We start from the raw sequence: 14240 nt of genomic DNA, 5'->3' as shown, positions 1-14240 counted from the left end.
AAAAGAACAATTGCAGCACATATTTTTAGACCCCACAATGTAAAAAGATCCAAGGGGGAGAGAAATTTATGATATATTTAAAATAATAAAACTCATTAAAATACAGTGATATTATAAATATAAGTTAATTTGTTTCAAAATAAAAATAATTGTGAACCAAAATATGTTCATGAATTTTTGGTGGAATAGTATTCTTTTCTATGATTGACACTATGACAATGATCCATACACTAAAACTTTGACTCTAATTTACACAAAATAATACATATTTTTTGTTAGATTGATTCAAATATTTTTTGAATGACATTTTAAAAATCTAAACTGTGTCCATGGTGAAGTAGGAAGATATCACATCCTCAAAAGAGTTTTGGGATCAAAGGTATTTGCTCTCCTACAAGGTTTTTCGTAACAACATAGATGCATATTTTCAGGGATTGATTCAAAAATCTTCTCTAGCTTCATGTAGATCATGATTTAAAATAGAAAGTGAGTTAGTAATTGGAAACTAACATCAATGCCACTGAAAAGAAAATGTATAAACATTAGCTCTTGGCTTCTAGCCAGTTTCTCTCTCAAGAAAAGGTCCAGTTTCAGACCCAGTTCACTATCTCCTTAGAGTACCAATTTACCTGAAATTACAGGTTTGGATCTCAGCTTTACAAAGAAACATAAATGCTCATGTTGGTGTGATATAAAGTTTTCATAAGGTCCGCCCAAAATAGAGCTTATCATTACAAAAGCTAGAAATGGTTAGGGAATTCAAATATACAGAAAATTATTATTTCTGACCAAAATCAGACACCCTAAATATTTCATGGTCTTGAATTCATGGAGAGATGTGCCCATTTAACCATCAGCCACATTCCTCATGATATAACATAAATCAGGGTTGATTCAGTTTCTAAGGCAACCACCATATTCATAAATGGATGTTACATGATTTTTCCAACCTAGTTTTGGAATTCACTTATGCAATTCAATGTACACTGAAACCAAATAAGCCAGTTCCGCTGACCCAATTAATCCATAAATGTGACCCGCATTGTGATCCACTAGCCTGCTAAGATTTCTCCATGACTTAAAAAATTAATTAACCCCATAACTCCAAAAATACATAGAAACAAATATTTAACACATATATATATTCTAACATCAACAAACCATATTTTATTACATTTTTCAAAGTAAGCAAAATTAATGATGAAGGAAATCTCATAATAATTGTAGGATTCATTTGGTATATAATATTTCATATTTGATTTTTTAAAATATAATGAAATAATAAACATAATCTTTATACATTATAAAAAACATTTATATAATTATAACCTGCATTATTTTGATGAGTTAAAATTTAAAAATAATGAAAAATGACTTGTAGATACTCTTATATGTGAAAGAGGTGAAAAAATATTCCAACTTATTTATCCTTTTTTTTTTAAAGACAAGTTGAGCTACTCATAAACCACCATACTATTGATTGGGGGCTCGCTGATACGCTTAATTCAATTCTCAAAAGCTTCCATCATTTTAACCCTTTTACTATCACCATATATGACTATACTAAACTAAATGATATAGTGTACAACCCAATCACGCATTCCATATTGCGTTCAACATTTAATCATATGGATTATCTTCAATAATTCACGTGTGATGCTTGTGATGAAGCCCTTGGATATAATCAGTGATAAATAAATTATAAAGAGATCATATCATGTGTATACTCATCTTTAGACATGTGTCAGAAGCATTCATGCCCGTGTGACATCCATATATCCATATTAAATAGTAGTATATATTCCTGCTTATATGATGAGGATGGTTGATCTAGTAACCATTTGTATATAGATGCTAAGGATAAATAGTGGGAGCTCTTTAGGGAAGTAGTTCAATAAATTCATCCATATGAATCAATGAATGATCTTATACCTAACTATCAAATAGGTTGAGTGATGTCATGATTGTGTATGTGATCTCTAGACTTGAGATTGATGGTTACATATATACTATGGCTTACATTCCCAATCAGGGGATTCTAAATACTCTTGACGTGGATGCAAAAAACCAGCCACAGAGTTCATTATTTTAAGTGATGGGGAACCATCGTGTCGGCGGCGACACGGAAACACGTCAACCGCGGGCGAGCAGCTCGAGCTGATGTTGCGACCCCAACTTCAAGTACTTGGCGTAGCTGATCTTAGTAGTATGGCATTTTATTTCTTGAATTTTGATTTTATGGATATTTTGAAAGATTGGGCCACCGTGTTTTGGGCCTTATCCGGTGTTTCTAGATTGTTTTTTCTATGATCTTTATGCGCTAAAGGGATTCTTGTCTTCGAAGCCAGTTTCCCGCCCGTTAGCCCACATAGAGCATCCTCCTCTACTCCTATAAAGAAATTGGTATGCCCAAGAGCAACTTAAGGTTGTCATTTGGAAAAATTGAATGTTTCTTTTTATTTAGAATAATTGTTCCTTTTTTTAGAGAGTGTAGATTTAGTATGCATTTACAACGTGTTGAGATTGTGGATCATCCCGCCGTTGCCGCTTCTGTCTCCCCACTTGAGATCACTTCACAGCTTCTGACATCCCTCAACGCCGCATATTCTTGGAAATGCTTCAAGAAGATGAGTTCTTGAAGAGTTGCCGTTCAAGAACCTTTCTTCTTGGATTTTCCCGTTATACGTGCACGCCACAGCTGCGCCACCACTGCCACGCCGCTGTTGCTGCTGCCACTACTATCCACCGCCGCCACCATTTCGCCCACCATCACCGCTATGCCGTCGCCGCCTCTTCTTGCGGCCGCCCGGCTTTGGTGCCTCTCGATGCCCCTCTCCCTTCACGTCGTGCCATACGCCCCATGCCCATGCTTACCTCCTTCGCCCGCGTCCTGGCCATACTCGCTCCCGCGTGTGTCTGCGCGCCACGTGATACCCTGCGTGCCACGCCTGCAGCCTGCAACCTGCACCTGCGCCTGCATTACGTGCCCTGCATCTGTGCGCCTCGCCCCACTGCTTGTAGCGCCAGCGCCTGTACTTGCCCGCACATGCGCACGTAGCTCGCTCACTTTGTGCCCACCCGTGTCCTCGCCCCGCTCTCACACCTGCGCTTCCATCCACAGGCCTCATACCGCCTGCCCACGTCCACGCCGATGGGTACTATCTTTCCCCCTCTCATTTCGATGTGTATTAGCCACTTTTACAGTGCCATCTTCCACTATCAGTTCTTTTGCCCACTTTAAACATACGACACATAAGATAGCCACTCACAGCTTTGGGGATAGATCTATTTTCTTGTAGTTCTACAGCTAGATCATTTGGATAAAGGGAGTTGTGGATGCCTTTGGGTCATTATTGACACCTGCGCTTCATAGGTACTTAATGATTCTCACGGGTCATTGGGAGTTTGATCATGATGATCTCCTATCCAGAAAATCTATTGAGATAAATCGTCTTTCTAGATCAGCAATCTACCTTTACATCTCATATGAAGTTACTTCATAAACATACATTCCATATCATTTGGTGTAATTCCTCATCTTCTCCTGTATTTGTAACACGGCTGACCAATTCCAGCGCGTGTTACATCATTGAGGATTTTATATGATGATTGAATCCAACTAGAATGAAAGACCTCACGATCGGAATAAAGTTTTCACCTAAACCACCTGTTGAAAGGTCAATTCTTGAATAATGTATTCCTTGAATGAGTCAATGTAGTCCCCTCATTACATTGAGATCTCCTCATCAGATATATAATAACATTGGAAGATGTCTGTTGAAGATATTTCTCATCATTATTATCTAATATCACTTGGATAACTGGGAGAGTGCTAAAAAAGAAAGTATGCAAATGCACCCTTTGAAATCTCCTCTTGGTTTTTTCAAACCACAGTCTGTCATATATACTTAGAAAGTATGATTCTTTACCGCTAAGAACAGAAGTGCACTTTAAATACCATCCTATGAGGTAAAATAAACTTTTAGTTAGCGGACCTTTGGATAGGCCCATGCACTGAATCTAGTTAATAAAATTCCCATAACCTCAACAACTATTTTTTACCTATTGTGATGTTTGCTAATGAGAAGTCCATGAATCGTTGGATGACACGTTGACTTATGATGAGATCATAATACAGTTATCGTTAGTCTTTGAACATGTGATTCTAAATATTCCTCTTACGATGGATCTTTGAGGCCGGATGTTGAATTATCGAGATAGAATAGCATTAGCTCATCCTACTTATCGATAGAAGTATAGTTGATCCCTATGGCTATTGGTGTGTGACACAAGGACAAATAATAATGAGTGCTCTTTGGAGAAGAGATTCACTGGAATTGGTGATCTGTATGAATCCCGAGGAATGGTATTATACCTAAGCGTCAATCAGAGTAGATTCATGCCTCACCCTTGTATACGTGATCCCACTGACCTGAGGCACCAAGGACATCTGCCATCGTGAATGCACATCTACATTTTGACCTACGACTTCCGAGAGCCTCTAATCATGGGATTCCAGGCAACCGTCATGAGTGTAATGTTGTAAGAAGTTCATGGAGATGTTTAATTGGAGTGGTCAAAAAATGGGGATCATCCAGGTCTCTCGGTATAAGAGAGGGAATTGACTCAAGGAAGATGATGAAAGAAAAATCCTTGGCTTAAAGTGGTAGTGAGATATTTGCGGAGGGAGTTCTCCAATTATCTATTCACTTCCAGTACTAATGAATGACGGATAAAGGTTTTGAGATTGATGGTTACATATATACTATGGCTTACATTCCCAATCAGGGGATTCTAAATAATTTTGACGGGATGCAAAAACCAGCCACAGAGTTCATTATTTTAAGTGATGGGGAACCATCGTATCGACATTTCATACACAAGAGCACGCCAACCACGCCGAGAGCAGCTCGAGCTGACGTTCGCACTAACTTCAAGTACTTTCTGGCGAGCTGATCTAGTAAGTATGGCATTTTATTTCTGAATTTGATTTTATGGATATTTTCGGATTGGGCCACCGTGTTTTGGGCCCATCCGTGTTTCTTTAGTTTGTTTTCTTCTTCGTTGCACGCTAAGGGGATTCTTGTCTTGCGTGACGGTTTTCTCTTTCGTTAGCTCACTTAGCATCCTCCCTCTCCCATAAAAAGTACCCAAGGACGGCCAAGGTTGGTTGTTTGAAACAGTCATTTTGCCAATATTGCCTTTGAGAGATGTAGTTGTAAATTTCACAACGGCGCGATTTGGTGATCCATCGTTGCCCGCCGCTGTCTCCTACTCTTCGAGATCACTTCACCGCCATTAGTGATCCCTTCGCCATCCGCTTAATGAAGATAGATGCTCACAAAGCGTTGGTCACGAACTTTTCTGATTTTCACCAAAGATCATACAGCGCCGCCGCCGCCATCATACCGCCAACGTTAAAGGTGCAATACCAGTCATCATCGCCATCAAGTGCCGTTTACCAAAAACGCGCGCCATCAACATCACCATCGGCTTGGTTCTTCTTGCACCCGCCTCCAGCGCCTCCACGCCGCCCAGTGCCGCATGCCTGTACCTTCGCGTCGCCCAGCAGCCGCTCGGCGTGTTCGCGACGTTCTGCGGCTCACGCCAGTTTGCATATCGCTTATGACATTGGTTCATTCGTGGCGCTCTTCGCCCGCGCCAGTTTTAAGCTCGCGAGACATGCGCCTCGCGGCCATCAGCCGAAACGCGGTTCACGCCTCGCTTTACATCAAGCCCACCGAGTTTCACGCCACCGCCACGCCAAAGAGGTACTATTCTTTCCAGTTAAGATTATTACCTTATGCAAAACACTTCACACTGGTTTGTCTTAAACATGAGGTTACCATGAACAGTATAGATCGGCTTGCAGCACGTTGATTCGCCAGAAAAGAGTTAAGATGCTTTGGCCGTTGATGACCGTCAGGTACCAATGATTCTTCACGGGTCATTGTTAGAGTTTGATCATGATGATTCCTATCCAAAAACTATTGAATCGCCTTCGCAGATCAAAAAGAATCTACCTTAATCGCATAGAGTATTTGCAAACATAGATCGCACTAGCCTGGTGTTCTCATCTTTCCTAGGTTGTAACACGAGCTGACCAATCCGCGCCGTTGTTGATTGATGGTTACATATATACTATGGCTTACATTCCCAATCAGGGGATTCTAAATACTCTTGACGTGGATGCAAAAAACCAGCCACAGAGTTCATTATTTTAAGTGATGGGGAACCATCGTATCGACGACGACACAAGAGCACGTCAACCACGCCGAGCAGCTCGAGCTGATGTTCGCGACCCCAACTTCAAGTACTTGGCGTAGCTGATCTTAGTAAGTATGGCATTTTATTTCTTGAATTTTGATTTTATGGATATTTTCGGATTGGGCCACCGTGTTTTGGGCCTTATCCGGTGTTTCTAGTTTGTTTTCTTCTTCGTTGTACGCTAAGGGGATTCTTGTCTTGCGACGGTTTTCCCCTTCGTTAGCCCACTTAGGCATCCTCCCTCTCCTATATAAAGGGGTGGTATGCCCAAGGACGGCTTAAGGTTGTCATTTGGAAAAATTGAATGTTTCTTTTTATTTAGAATATTGTTCCTTTTTAGAGAGAGTGTAGTTGTAAATTTACAACGTGTTGAGATTGTGGATCCATCGTTGCCCGCGCCTGTCTCCCCACTTCGAGATCACTTCACCGCTTACGACATCCCTCAACCGTCGCATATTCTTGGAATTCTTCAAGAAGATGAGTTCTTGAAGGGTTGCCGTTCAAGGAACCTTTCTTCTTGGATTTTCACCGTTATCGTGCCGCCGCTGCCGCCGCCACTGCCACCGCCGCTGTTGCTGCTGCCACTACTATCACCGCCGCCACCGGCGCCGCCACCGGCGCCGCCACCATCACCGCTGTCGTCTGCCTCTTCTTGCGGCCGCCCGCGGGCCTCCAGTGCCCCTCTCCCTTCACGCCGTGCCCCATGCGCCCATGCCTGTACCCTTCGCGCCCGCGTCCTGTATGCTCGCTCCCCGCGTGTCTGCGCACGTGCCCTGCGTGCCCACGCCTGCAGCCTGCACACCTGCGCCTGCGTACCACGTGCCCGCATCTGTGCGCCCTCGCCCCGCGCGCCAGCGCCTGCGCCCCGCGCACATGCGCTCTCGCGCTCACTGTGCCCACCGTGTCCACGCCCCGCTCTCACACCTGCGCTTCCATCCCTGAGCCTCATCGCCTACCGTCACGCCAAATAGGTACTATCTTTCCCCCTCTCATTTCAGTATTATTACCTTTTACAGTGCCATCTTCCACTATCAGTTCTTTGCCCTTTAAACATACGACACATAAGATAGCCACTCACAGCGAGGGATAGATCTATTTTCTTGTGGTTACGGCTAGATCATTGGATAAAGGGAGTTGTGGATGCCTTTGGGTCATTGACACCTCGCTTCATAGGTACTTAATGATTCTCACGGGTCATTGGGAGTTTGATCATGATGATCTCCTATCCGAAAATCTATTGAATCGTCTTTCTAGATCAGCAATCTACCTTTACATCTCATAGAGAGTTACTTCATAAACATACATTCATATCATTTGGTGTAATTCCTCATCTTCTCCTGTGTTGTAACACGAGCTGACCAATTCCGGCGCTCGTCGTGTTACATCATTAAGGTTTTATATGATGATCAATCAACTAGAATGATTATCACAGTGGAATAAAGTTTTCACCTAACCACCTGTTGAAGAGTCAATTCTTCGAATAATGTATTCCTTGAATGAGTCAATGTGGTCCTCATTACATTGAATCTCCTCATCAGATATATAATAACATTGGAAGATATCTGTGAAGATATTCTCATCATTATTATCACTTGGATATGGGAGGGTGCTAAAAAAGAAAGAAGTAGCTGCACCCTTTGAAATCTCCTCTTGGTTTTTTCAAACCTGATCTGTCCTTTTATACTTAAGTATGATTCTTTATAAGAACCAGTGCACTTTAAATATATCCTATGAGGTAAAATAAACTTTAGTTGTCAGACCTATAGGCCCATGCACTAGTCTAGTTAATAATTCCATAACCTCAACAACTATTTTTTACCTAGTGTGATGTTTATAATGAAGTCCATGAATACGTTGAATGACACAGTGACTTATGATGAGATCATAATACAGTTATCGTTAGTCTTTGAACATGTATTCTAAATATTCCTCTTCGATGGATCTTTGAGACGGATATTGAATTATCCAGATAGAATAGCATTAGCTCATCCTACTTATACGATAAGTATAGTTGATCCTATGGCTATTAGTGTGGCGACACTAAGGACAAATAATAGGTGCTCTTTGGAGAAAGAGTTCACTGAATTGATCTGTATGATTCCCAGAATGGTATTATACCTAAACGTCAATCAGGTTGATTCATGTCACACTTGTATAAGTGATCCACTGACCTGAGGCACCAAGGACATCTCGTGAATGCACATCTACATTTTGACTACGACTTACGAGCCTCTAATCATGGGATTCAAACAAGTCATAGGTCGGATGTTGTAAGAAGTTCATGGAGATGATTGAGTGGTCAAAATGGGATCATCCGGTCTCGGTATAAGAGGAGATTGACTCAAGGAAGATGATGAAGAAAAATCCTTGGCAAGGGTAGTGAGGATATTGGAGGAGTTCTCCAATTATCCCTGTTACGCATCAGTACTAATCGAATGACGGATAAGGGTTTAATGATAAACCATACCCTAAGTCATTCGAGAGTCTCGCGCGAATGATGGATTATACATATATAGTAACCGATGACGGTAAAAGATTCCATGAGAGAGTTCAACACTACTCGATATCTTCTAGATCACAAGGTGATGGAGCACGAGGTCCCGCTCCATCGAGGTTGACGCTGAAACCCACGTTGTCGTCAATGACACCCGCCAGCTCGAGCCCCGCCAGATCCACGCACACGCTCTTAATTTCGGGCCATATCCACGCACACGACCCCTTTTCCTTTAGAATTTCTATTTTCTTTGTGTTTTTATTAGTTGTTTTTAAGGGGGGCCCTATGCTTAATGAACCCCCACTTATGGACCTCTCTTATGGCCCATCACCATCCCTATTTAAGGGATGGAGGGGCACCCTAAGTTCCCAAGTAAGAACAAAAGAAGTCAAGTTATTTTTGGGAAAATCCCGAATAGGGAAAAAGAAAGAAAAAAAACAAAAAGAGAGAGAGAGAGAGAAGAGGAACGGAATGAGAACGCCTCAATGTTTGACTGGGCGTGGTAGAGTCGCATGCGTCGCATGGGGTTTGTGTTGGACAGTTAATCTAGACTCAGTTCATTTAGGAGTTGGTGTTTTTGAATAAGTCAACAAAGAACAAGTGAGCATGGTATAGGGTGATGTGGAGGCAGGAGCTGAGTTCAAGGAGAGCAGAAGATTGGGTTTCTTGGAAGACCAAGTACATTGACAAATGTGTGGCCATGCTGAGTTTAGATCTATAGGTAGTTATGGGGGAATGCCTATAAATATGTAGGTGTTCCATTGTTGTTGTATGATGTGTGCATCAAGGTTCCTTCCTCTCTCAAAGTGTTCTTGCATCTTGTTGCATTGATGGTCGTCGTGGGGAACACCTGCGTGTTGGGTTCTAGGGGCCTTGAGATGGATGAACAATACAAAATGATGCGCAGCGGAAGTTTCTTTGCGAATCGAACGGCATCAACAAAAACATTAAAACGAAGTACCTTTGCATGAATCTCATTCGTGATTTCTTGGATCCCAGAGCGAGACGAGGCAAGCTGCTCAAGTGTGCAGCCTCTAGACGTATCCACGCGATCCTCGGCACGTTGGATCTCCTCCTTCTTGTAGATGAGCCTCGTTCTATCTCCGTCGGCGTCGTTACGTCGTCCCGATCACATCAGGGGTGGAGAGGGGGTGTGGGGAGAGTGGAGAAGAAGGGGAAAGAACCCTGAACAATTCTGGCCTGGGTGAATTTCGTTCAGGGCCTTCCCCTATTTATACTAAGTGGGTATTTTTCATAAAAACCCCCAAAACTTAAGTATATCTTCCAACCTCCAAAAGACCATTTGCATGTGACCCTCTTGGCCCATGTATCAGTCTAGTTAACGACTCCAGTGGCCCAATAACCTTTATTAGCCTTCCAAATTAATTAACTATATCATCATATAGATTAATTAATGTTGGATCAATTTAACCCAATCGATAGGTCGAGACTCCGACACGTGGGGTGCCAAGCTACACATCGTGTCCTAGAAGATACAAAAGAGTGTGTATCGACTCACTCATGGAACCTGTTCATCATCGGTTACCGTGTATGTATAATCCCTCATCCACTTGATGCTCCTTGGACGACTTAGGGTATGGTCAACTATCAAACCCTAATCGATCATCCGAGTTAGTACTGATGCATTCAAAAATCATTAGAGAACTCTTCTATGATATTTCACTGCCTTGGCCAAGGACTTCATTGCATCGTCTTCCTTGAGCTGTCGCCTCTTATACCGAGGGTGGACGATCCCATCTTGACCACTCAATCGCCTTCGTGTACTTCTTGATGCACCCGAACTAAGACCGTTTAGAATCCCATGATTAGAGACTCGTTGGCCATAGCCAAAGTGCAACCACTCGTCCACAAGACGTCTTTGGTGTCTCAGGTCTAAGGACCACTTACACAACAGTGACGTGAATCAACCTGATTGACAGTTCGGTATTATACCACTCAGGGATTCGTACGGATCAATTCAGTGAACTCTTTCCACTAAAGAGCACCCACTATCTATCCTTAGTGTCGCCACACTAATGGCTACGGGATCTACCATACTCATCATATGAGTGAGGCTAGATAGTGCTATTCTATCCGGATACTTTGATGTCCTTCTAGCGTATCCTTTGAATAGGAATGTTTAGAACACATGCGTAAAGACTAGTGATCTCTGTATTACGATCTCATCGTAATTCACTAAGTCCGATCATGTATTCATAGACTTCATTATGAGCATCACACGTGCACTATAATGAATATGTTCTAATAATGAATATGGAACGAGATGTGGAATGTGTGATTGGCTTGCCGGCCACATATATTTCCATCATTGCGGAGGGGTTGACCTGACGTAATGGAGCTTTGCGCGTCGTGCAGGCTCGTTGCAGCGACAATCATCGGGGAAACACCCACAGAGGGTTTGACTGGATGCAGTGGAGCTTCGCACGTTGTGTGGCCTTGGTACGGCGATGGTCGTCGCGGGAACACCGGCGACGAGTTTGACCAGAAGTAGTGGAGCTTCTCTCATCGTGTGGGCTCCTTGTGGCGATGCTCGTTGCAGAACAACATCTTCCACGTGGACGTCGCAGTTCACGGAGCACCTAGGTCCGCAGCTAGCAGATTCACGCAGGTGTGAAAGTCATAGTCGAGCTATGTGGTCAATGCCACGGGCGTGCATTTAACGATTGGGAGGGTCCAATGGACGTCGCCAACAGCAGCAAATAGTGCCATTGGTGCATGCGATAAGAACTAGCGGCTCTTGGCGGCACCTGGTAGGTAGGACGTGGGGGGTAGGACGTTGGAAATCCCCCTCCCTACTTCACCCTCTCCCCCTTCTTCCGGTCCCTCCTCTCTTCCTCCTCCCTCTTTCTTCTTCTCCCTTGAGACCAGCTATCAAAAAACTTCAAACTTGATAGAAAATAACAACTGGTATGCCGTTCTAGGGCACCATCGTGCCCCCTTTATAGGGGCACGATGGCCCTTACTTAAAGCAGAGGAGTCCTTAGGAAGGGCTCAGGTGGCCTTACGGGGGGGGGGGGGGCGCTCTAATACATAGGACCCCCCATTTAACATAAAATGAAAATATATTGACACGTACTCGAGACACAAACGCGACAACACGAAAACATGACATGACACATGATGGACACAAACACGACACGACGACGAACACAAACATGGGAACATGATAAAACAACGAACCGAACGAGCATGAGCCGGTGGAAATCAAAATATTCGATGGTATCGTTGTGCTTTCACTCGGGGTAATTAAACCCAGGTGTCTTTACTTACGCCTTGGCATACCGGTCGGGCAAGACACGAGTCGGCGGGGTCATCGGTGACGATGCTGATGACTCTAAAAACGTATCCAATGGAGTGTGCTAGCACGCTCCATCAGTATGACTCATTCTCTGCCTCACTTCAGTCATTCTTTGCGTTATCATCAATTCATCCTCACACTCACTAAATCTTATCAAATCTTAATTATCACCCTCCACTAATTACTATCCGTATCTTAATATCACTATCTTGCCTCATATTTTCTTGTCAGTCAGTTTTTTTATATTTATGAGATATCTCATCTCACCACAATAATCACTATATTTAGAATATTAAGTCCTTAATAATTGTTCCCATTGGAGATGATCTGTACTCATCACTAGCTAAATTTGGTAAGTTAGTATAGGCTTATTTTTTATTGAATAATCTCAAAAACACCAATGAAAAATTAAACCCATCATTTTTTAGCTCATCACACACATGAGGGATCTGATAGCAGAAGCATACATGAATTCCTCTATCATTGTTCTATCTTCATGAGTCTTAGGTGAATTCTCCTTAGATACTTTGACTCCAGCCTCATCGGTATGAGATCTCTAGAGGAGTTGTATATGCCAAACCTGCTGGCAATGGTGCCTACATGCATCAATTGGGTTAATCCTAGCAACCATTGTGATATATCTCAATACAGGTTGTTTCTACCAAATGTCTTGTGGAGAATTTCTTGGAAATCCACATATTTACAAATAATAACATTCCAACATCATTTGGATCTATTAGTTTCTTAATATCATCTATATATTTAATCAAGAAAGTGATAGTGATGCCACTAGTCTTCTTATATACACATGGTTAATCTTCATTATTAATGTAATCATAAGACCTAATGGCCCCACCAAATATGATATTCCAACTTCTAAAACAAAAATTTAATAAATAAATGGATCTTTGCAACCTGCACACTCTTTTTGGAAACTCCTTAGATGCCCAAATCTTGGGTTGTCTTTTCCCTGATCTAGATAGGAGCCATATTTTTCCTCTCTATTTGATCAAAGCTTCTCTCTCTTGCAATTTTGATTTTTTTTCTTGTAGTGAGTCATCGAATCCTCAATCAAGGTTAAACTGGTTTTATTAGATTCCAAATGCATAAGTCTGTTGTATTCAACCCAAAAATCAATCAAAATGGATAAAAATGGCCCATATTTGAAAAGATTCAAGATTTGAGTGAAAACCTTTTGTGGTTTTAAATTCCAATTATCTATGAAATTAGAGCCCACATATATGTCAAATTTGATTTAAGTTTTTCATCTCTACATTGTGCATTTTCAGGTATGATTATTTCTTTATGATTTCTAGTATCTGAACTTGATTTTTCATCTTTAATATCATCTTCAAAAAGTTTATTTTAGCATCCGTCAATCCAATGCAGACTATTAAGTTGGGAAAAACCAATGGCCACCCACCTAATATATGTAACACGTCAGCAGGACAGATAATGGGCTCTGCTCACAAATAAGATGCATGCATGTCCTCCATTCAATGGCCCGAATACTTTAAAAAATAAAAAATCCGTAGTACAACATTTGCTACTGTCGAGAATGAGATCAATGTAGGATCTTAAAGGACAGCCAAGATATCTGCCAAAATGGACTATCATTGCCCTACTAAAGATAACTCCAACTGCATTTAATGTTTCCGAGAACATGACATCTGTGGACCACATCTGAGCCACCCCTTTTCCACATCATACTAAATGGTGTGGGCCAGGATGTGTGTGACCTGATGTGTCAGCAATGTCTTGAAAATGTAAACCTGAAATTGGTTACCAGGACTATTGCTTTCTTCACGTCACATTCAACGGATGGTTCCAATGTCAAAATCCTACTAGCATTTGGTGCACATTTTCTCCTTGTATCGTGTGCATTTGATGCATTAGAAGTCACAGCTATGATTTCATCAGATGCACCACAACTATTAATATCAGCCATGCATGATTCCATCATCATTCAGCTCATCACATGAGCATTATCACCCTCTCCGGTCGTTGGATGCACTAGATGACCATCATAGGATTTGATTGTGCACTCAATGCGTTGTCTCCCTCTCCGGTCTTTGTGCCACCTACACTTTTTTGCTCTTCCACTTATATCTCACCGTCCAATAAGTTCACGTTCGTAAGATCCTGATGACATATTACTTG

This window comes from Wolffia australiana, chromosome 1, assembly GCF_029677425.1.
Source record: "Wolffia australiana isolate 7733 chromosome 1, ASM2967742v1".
NCBI classification, from domain to species: Eukaryota; Viridiplantae; Streptophyta; class Magnoliopsida; order Alismatales; family Araceae; genus Wolffia; species Wolffia australiana.
Note: the sequence above shows the minus strand (reverse complement) of the source record.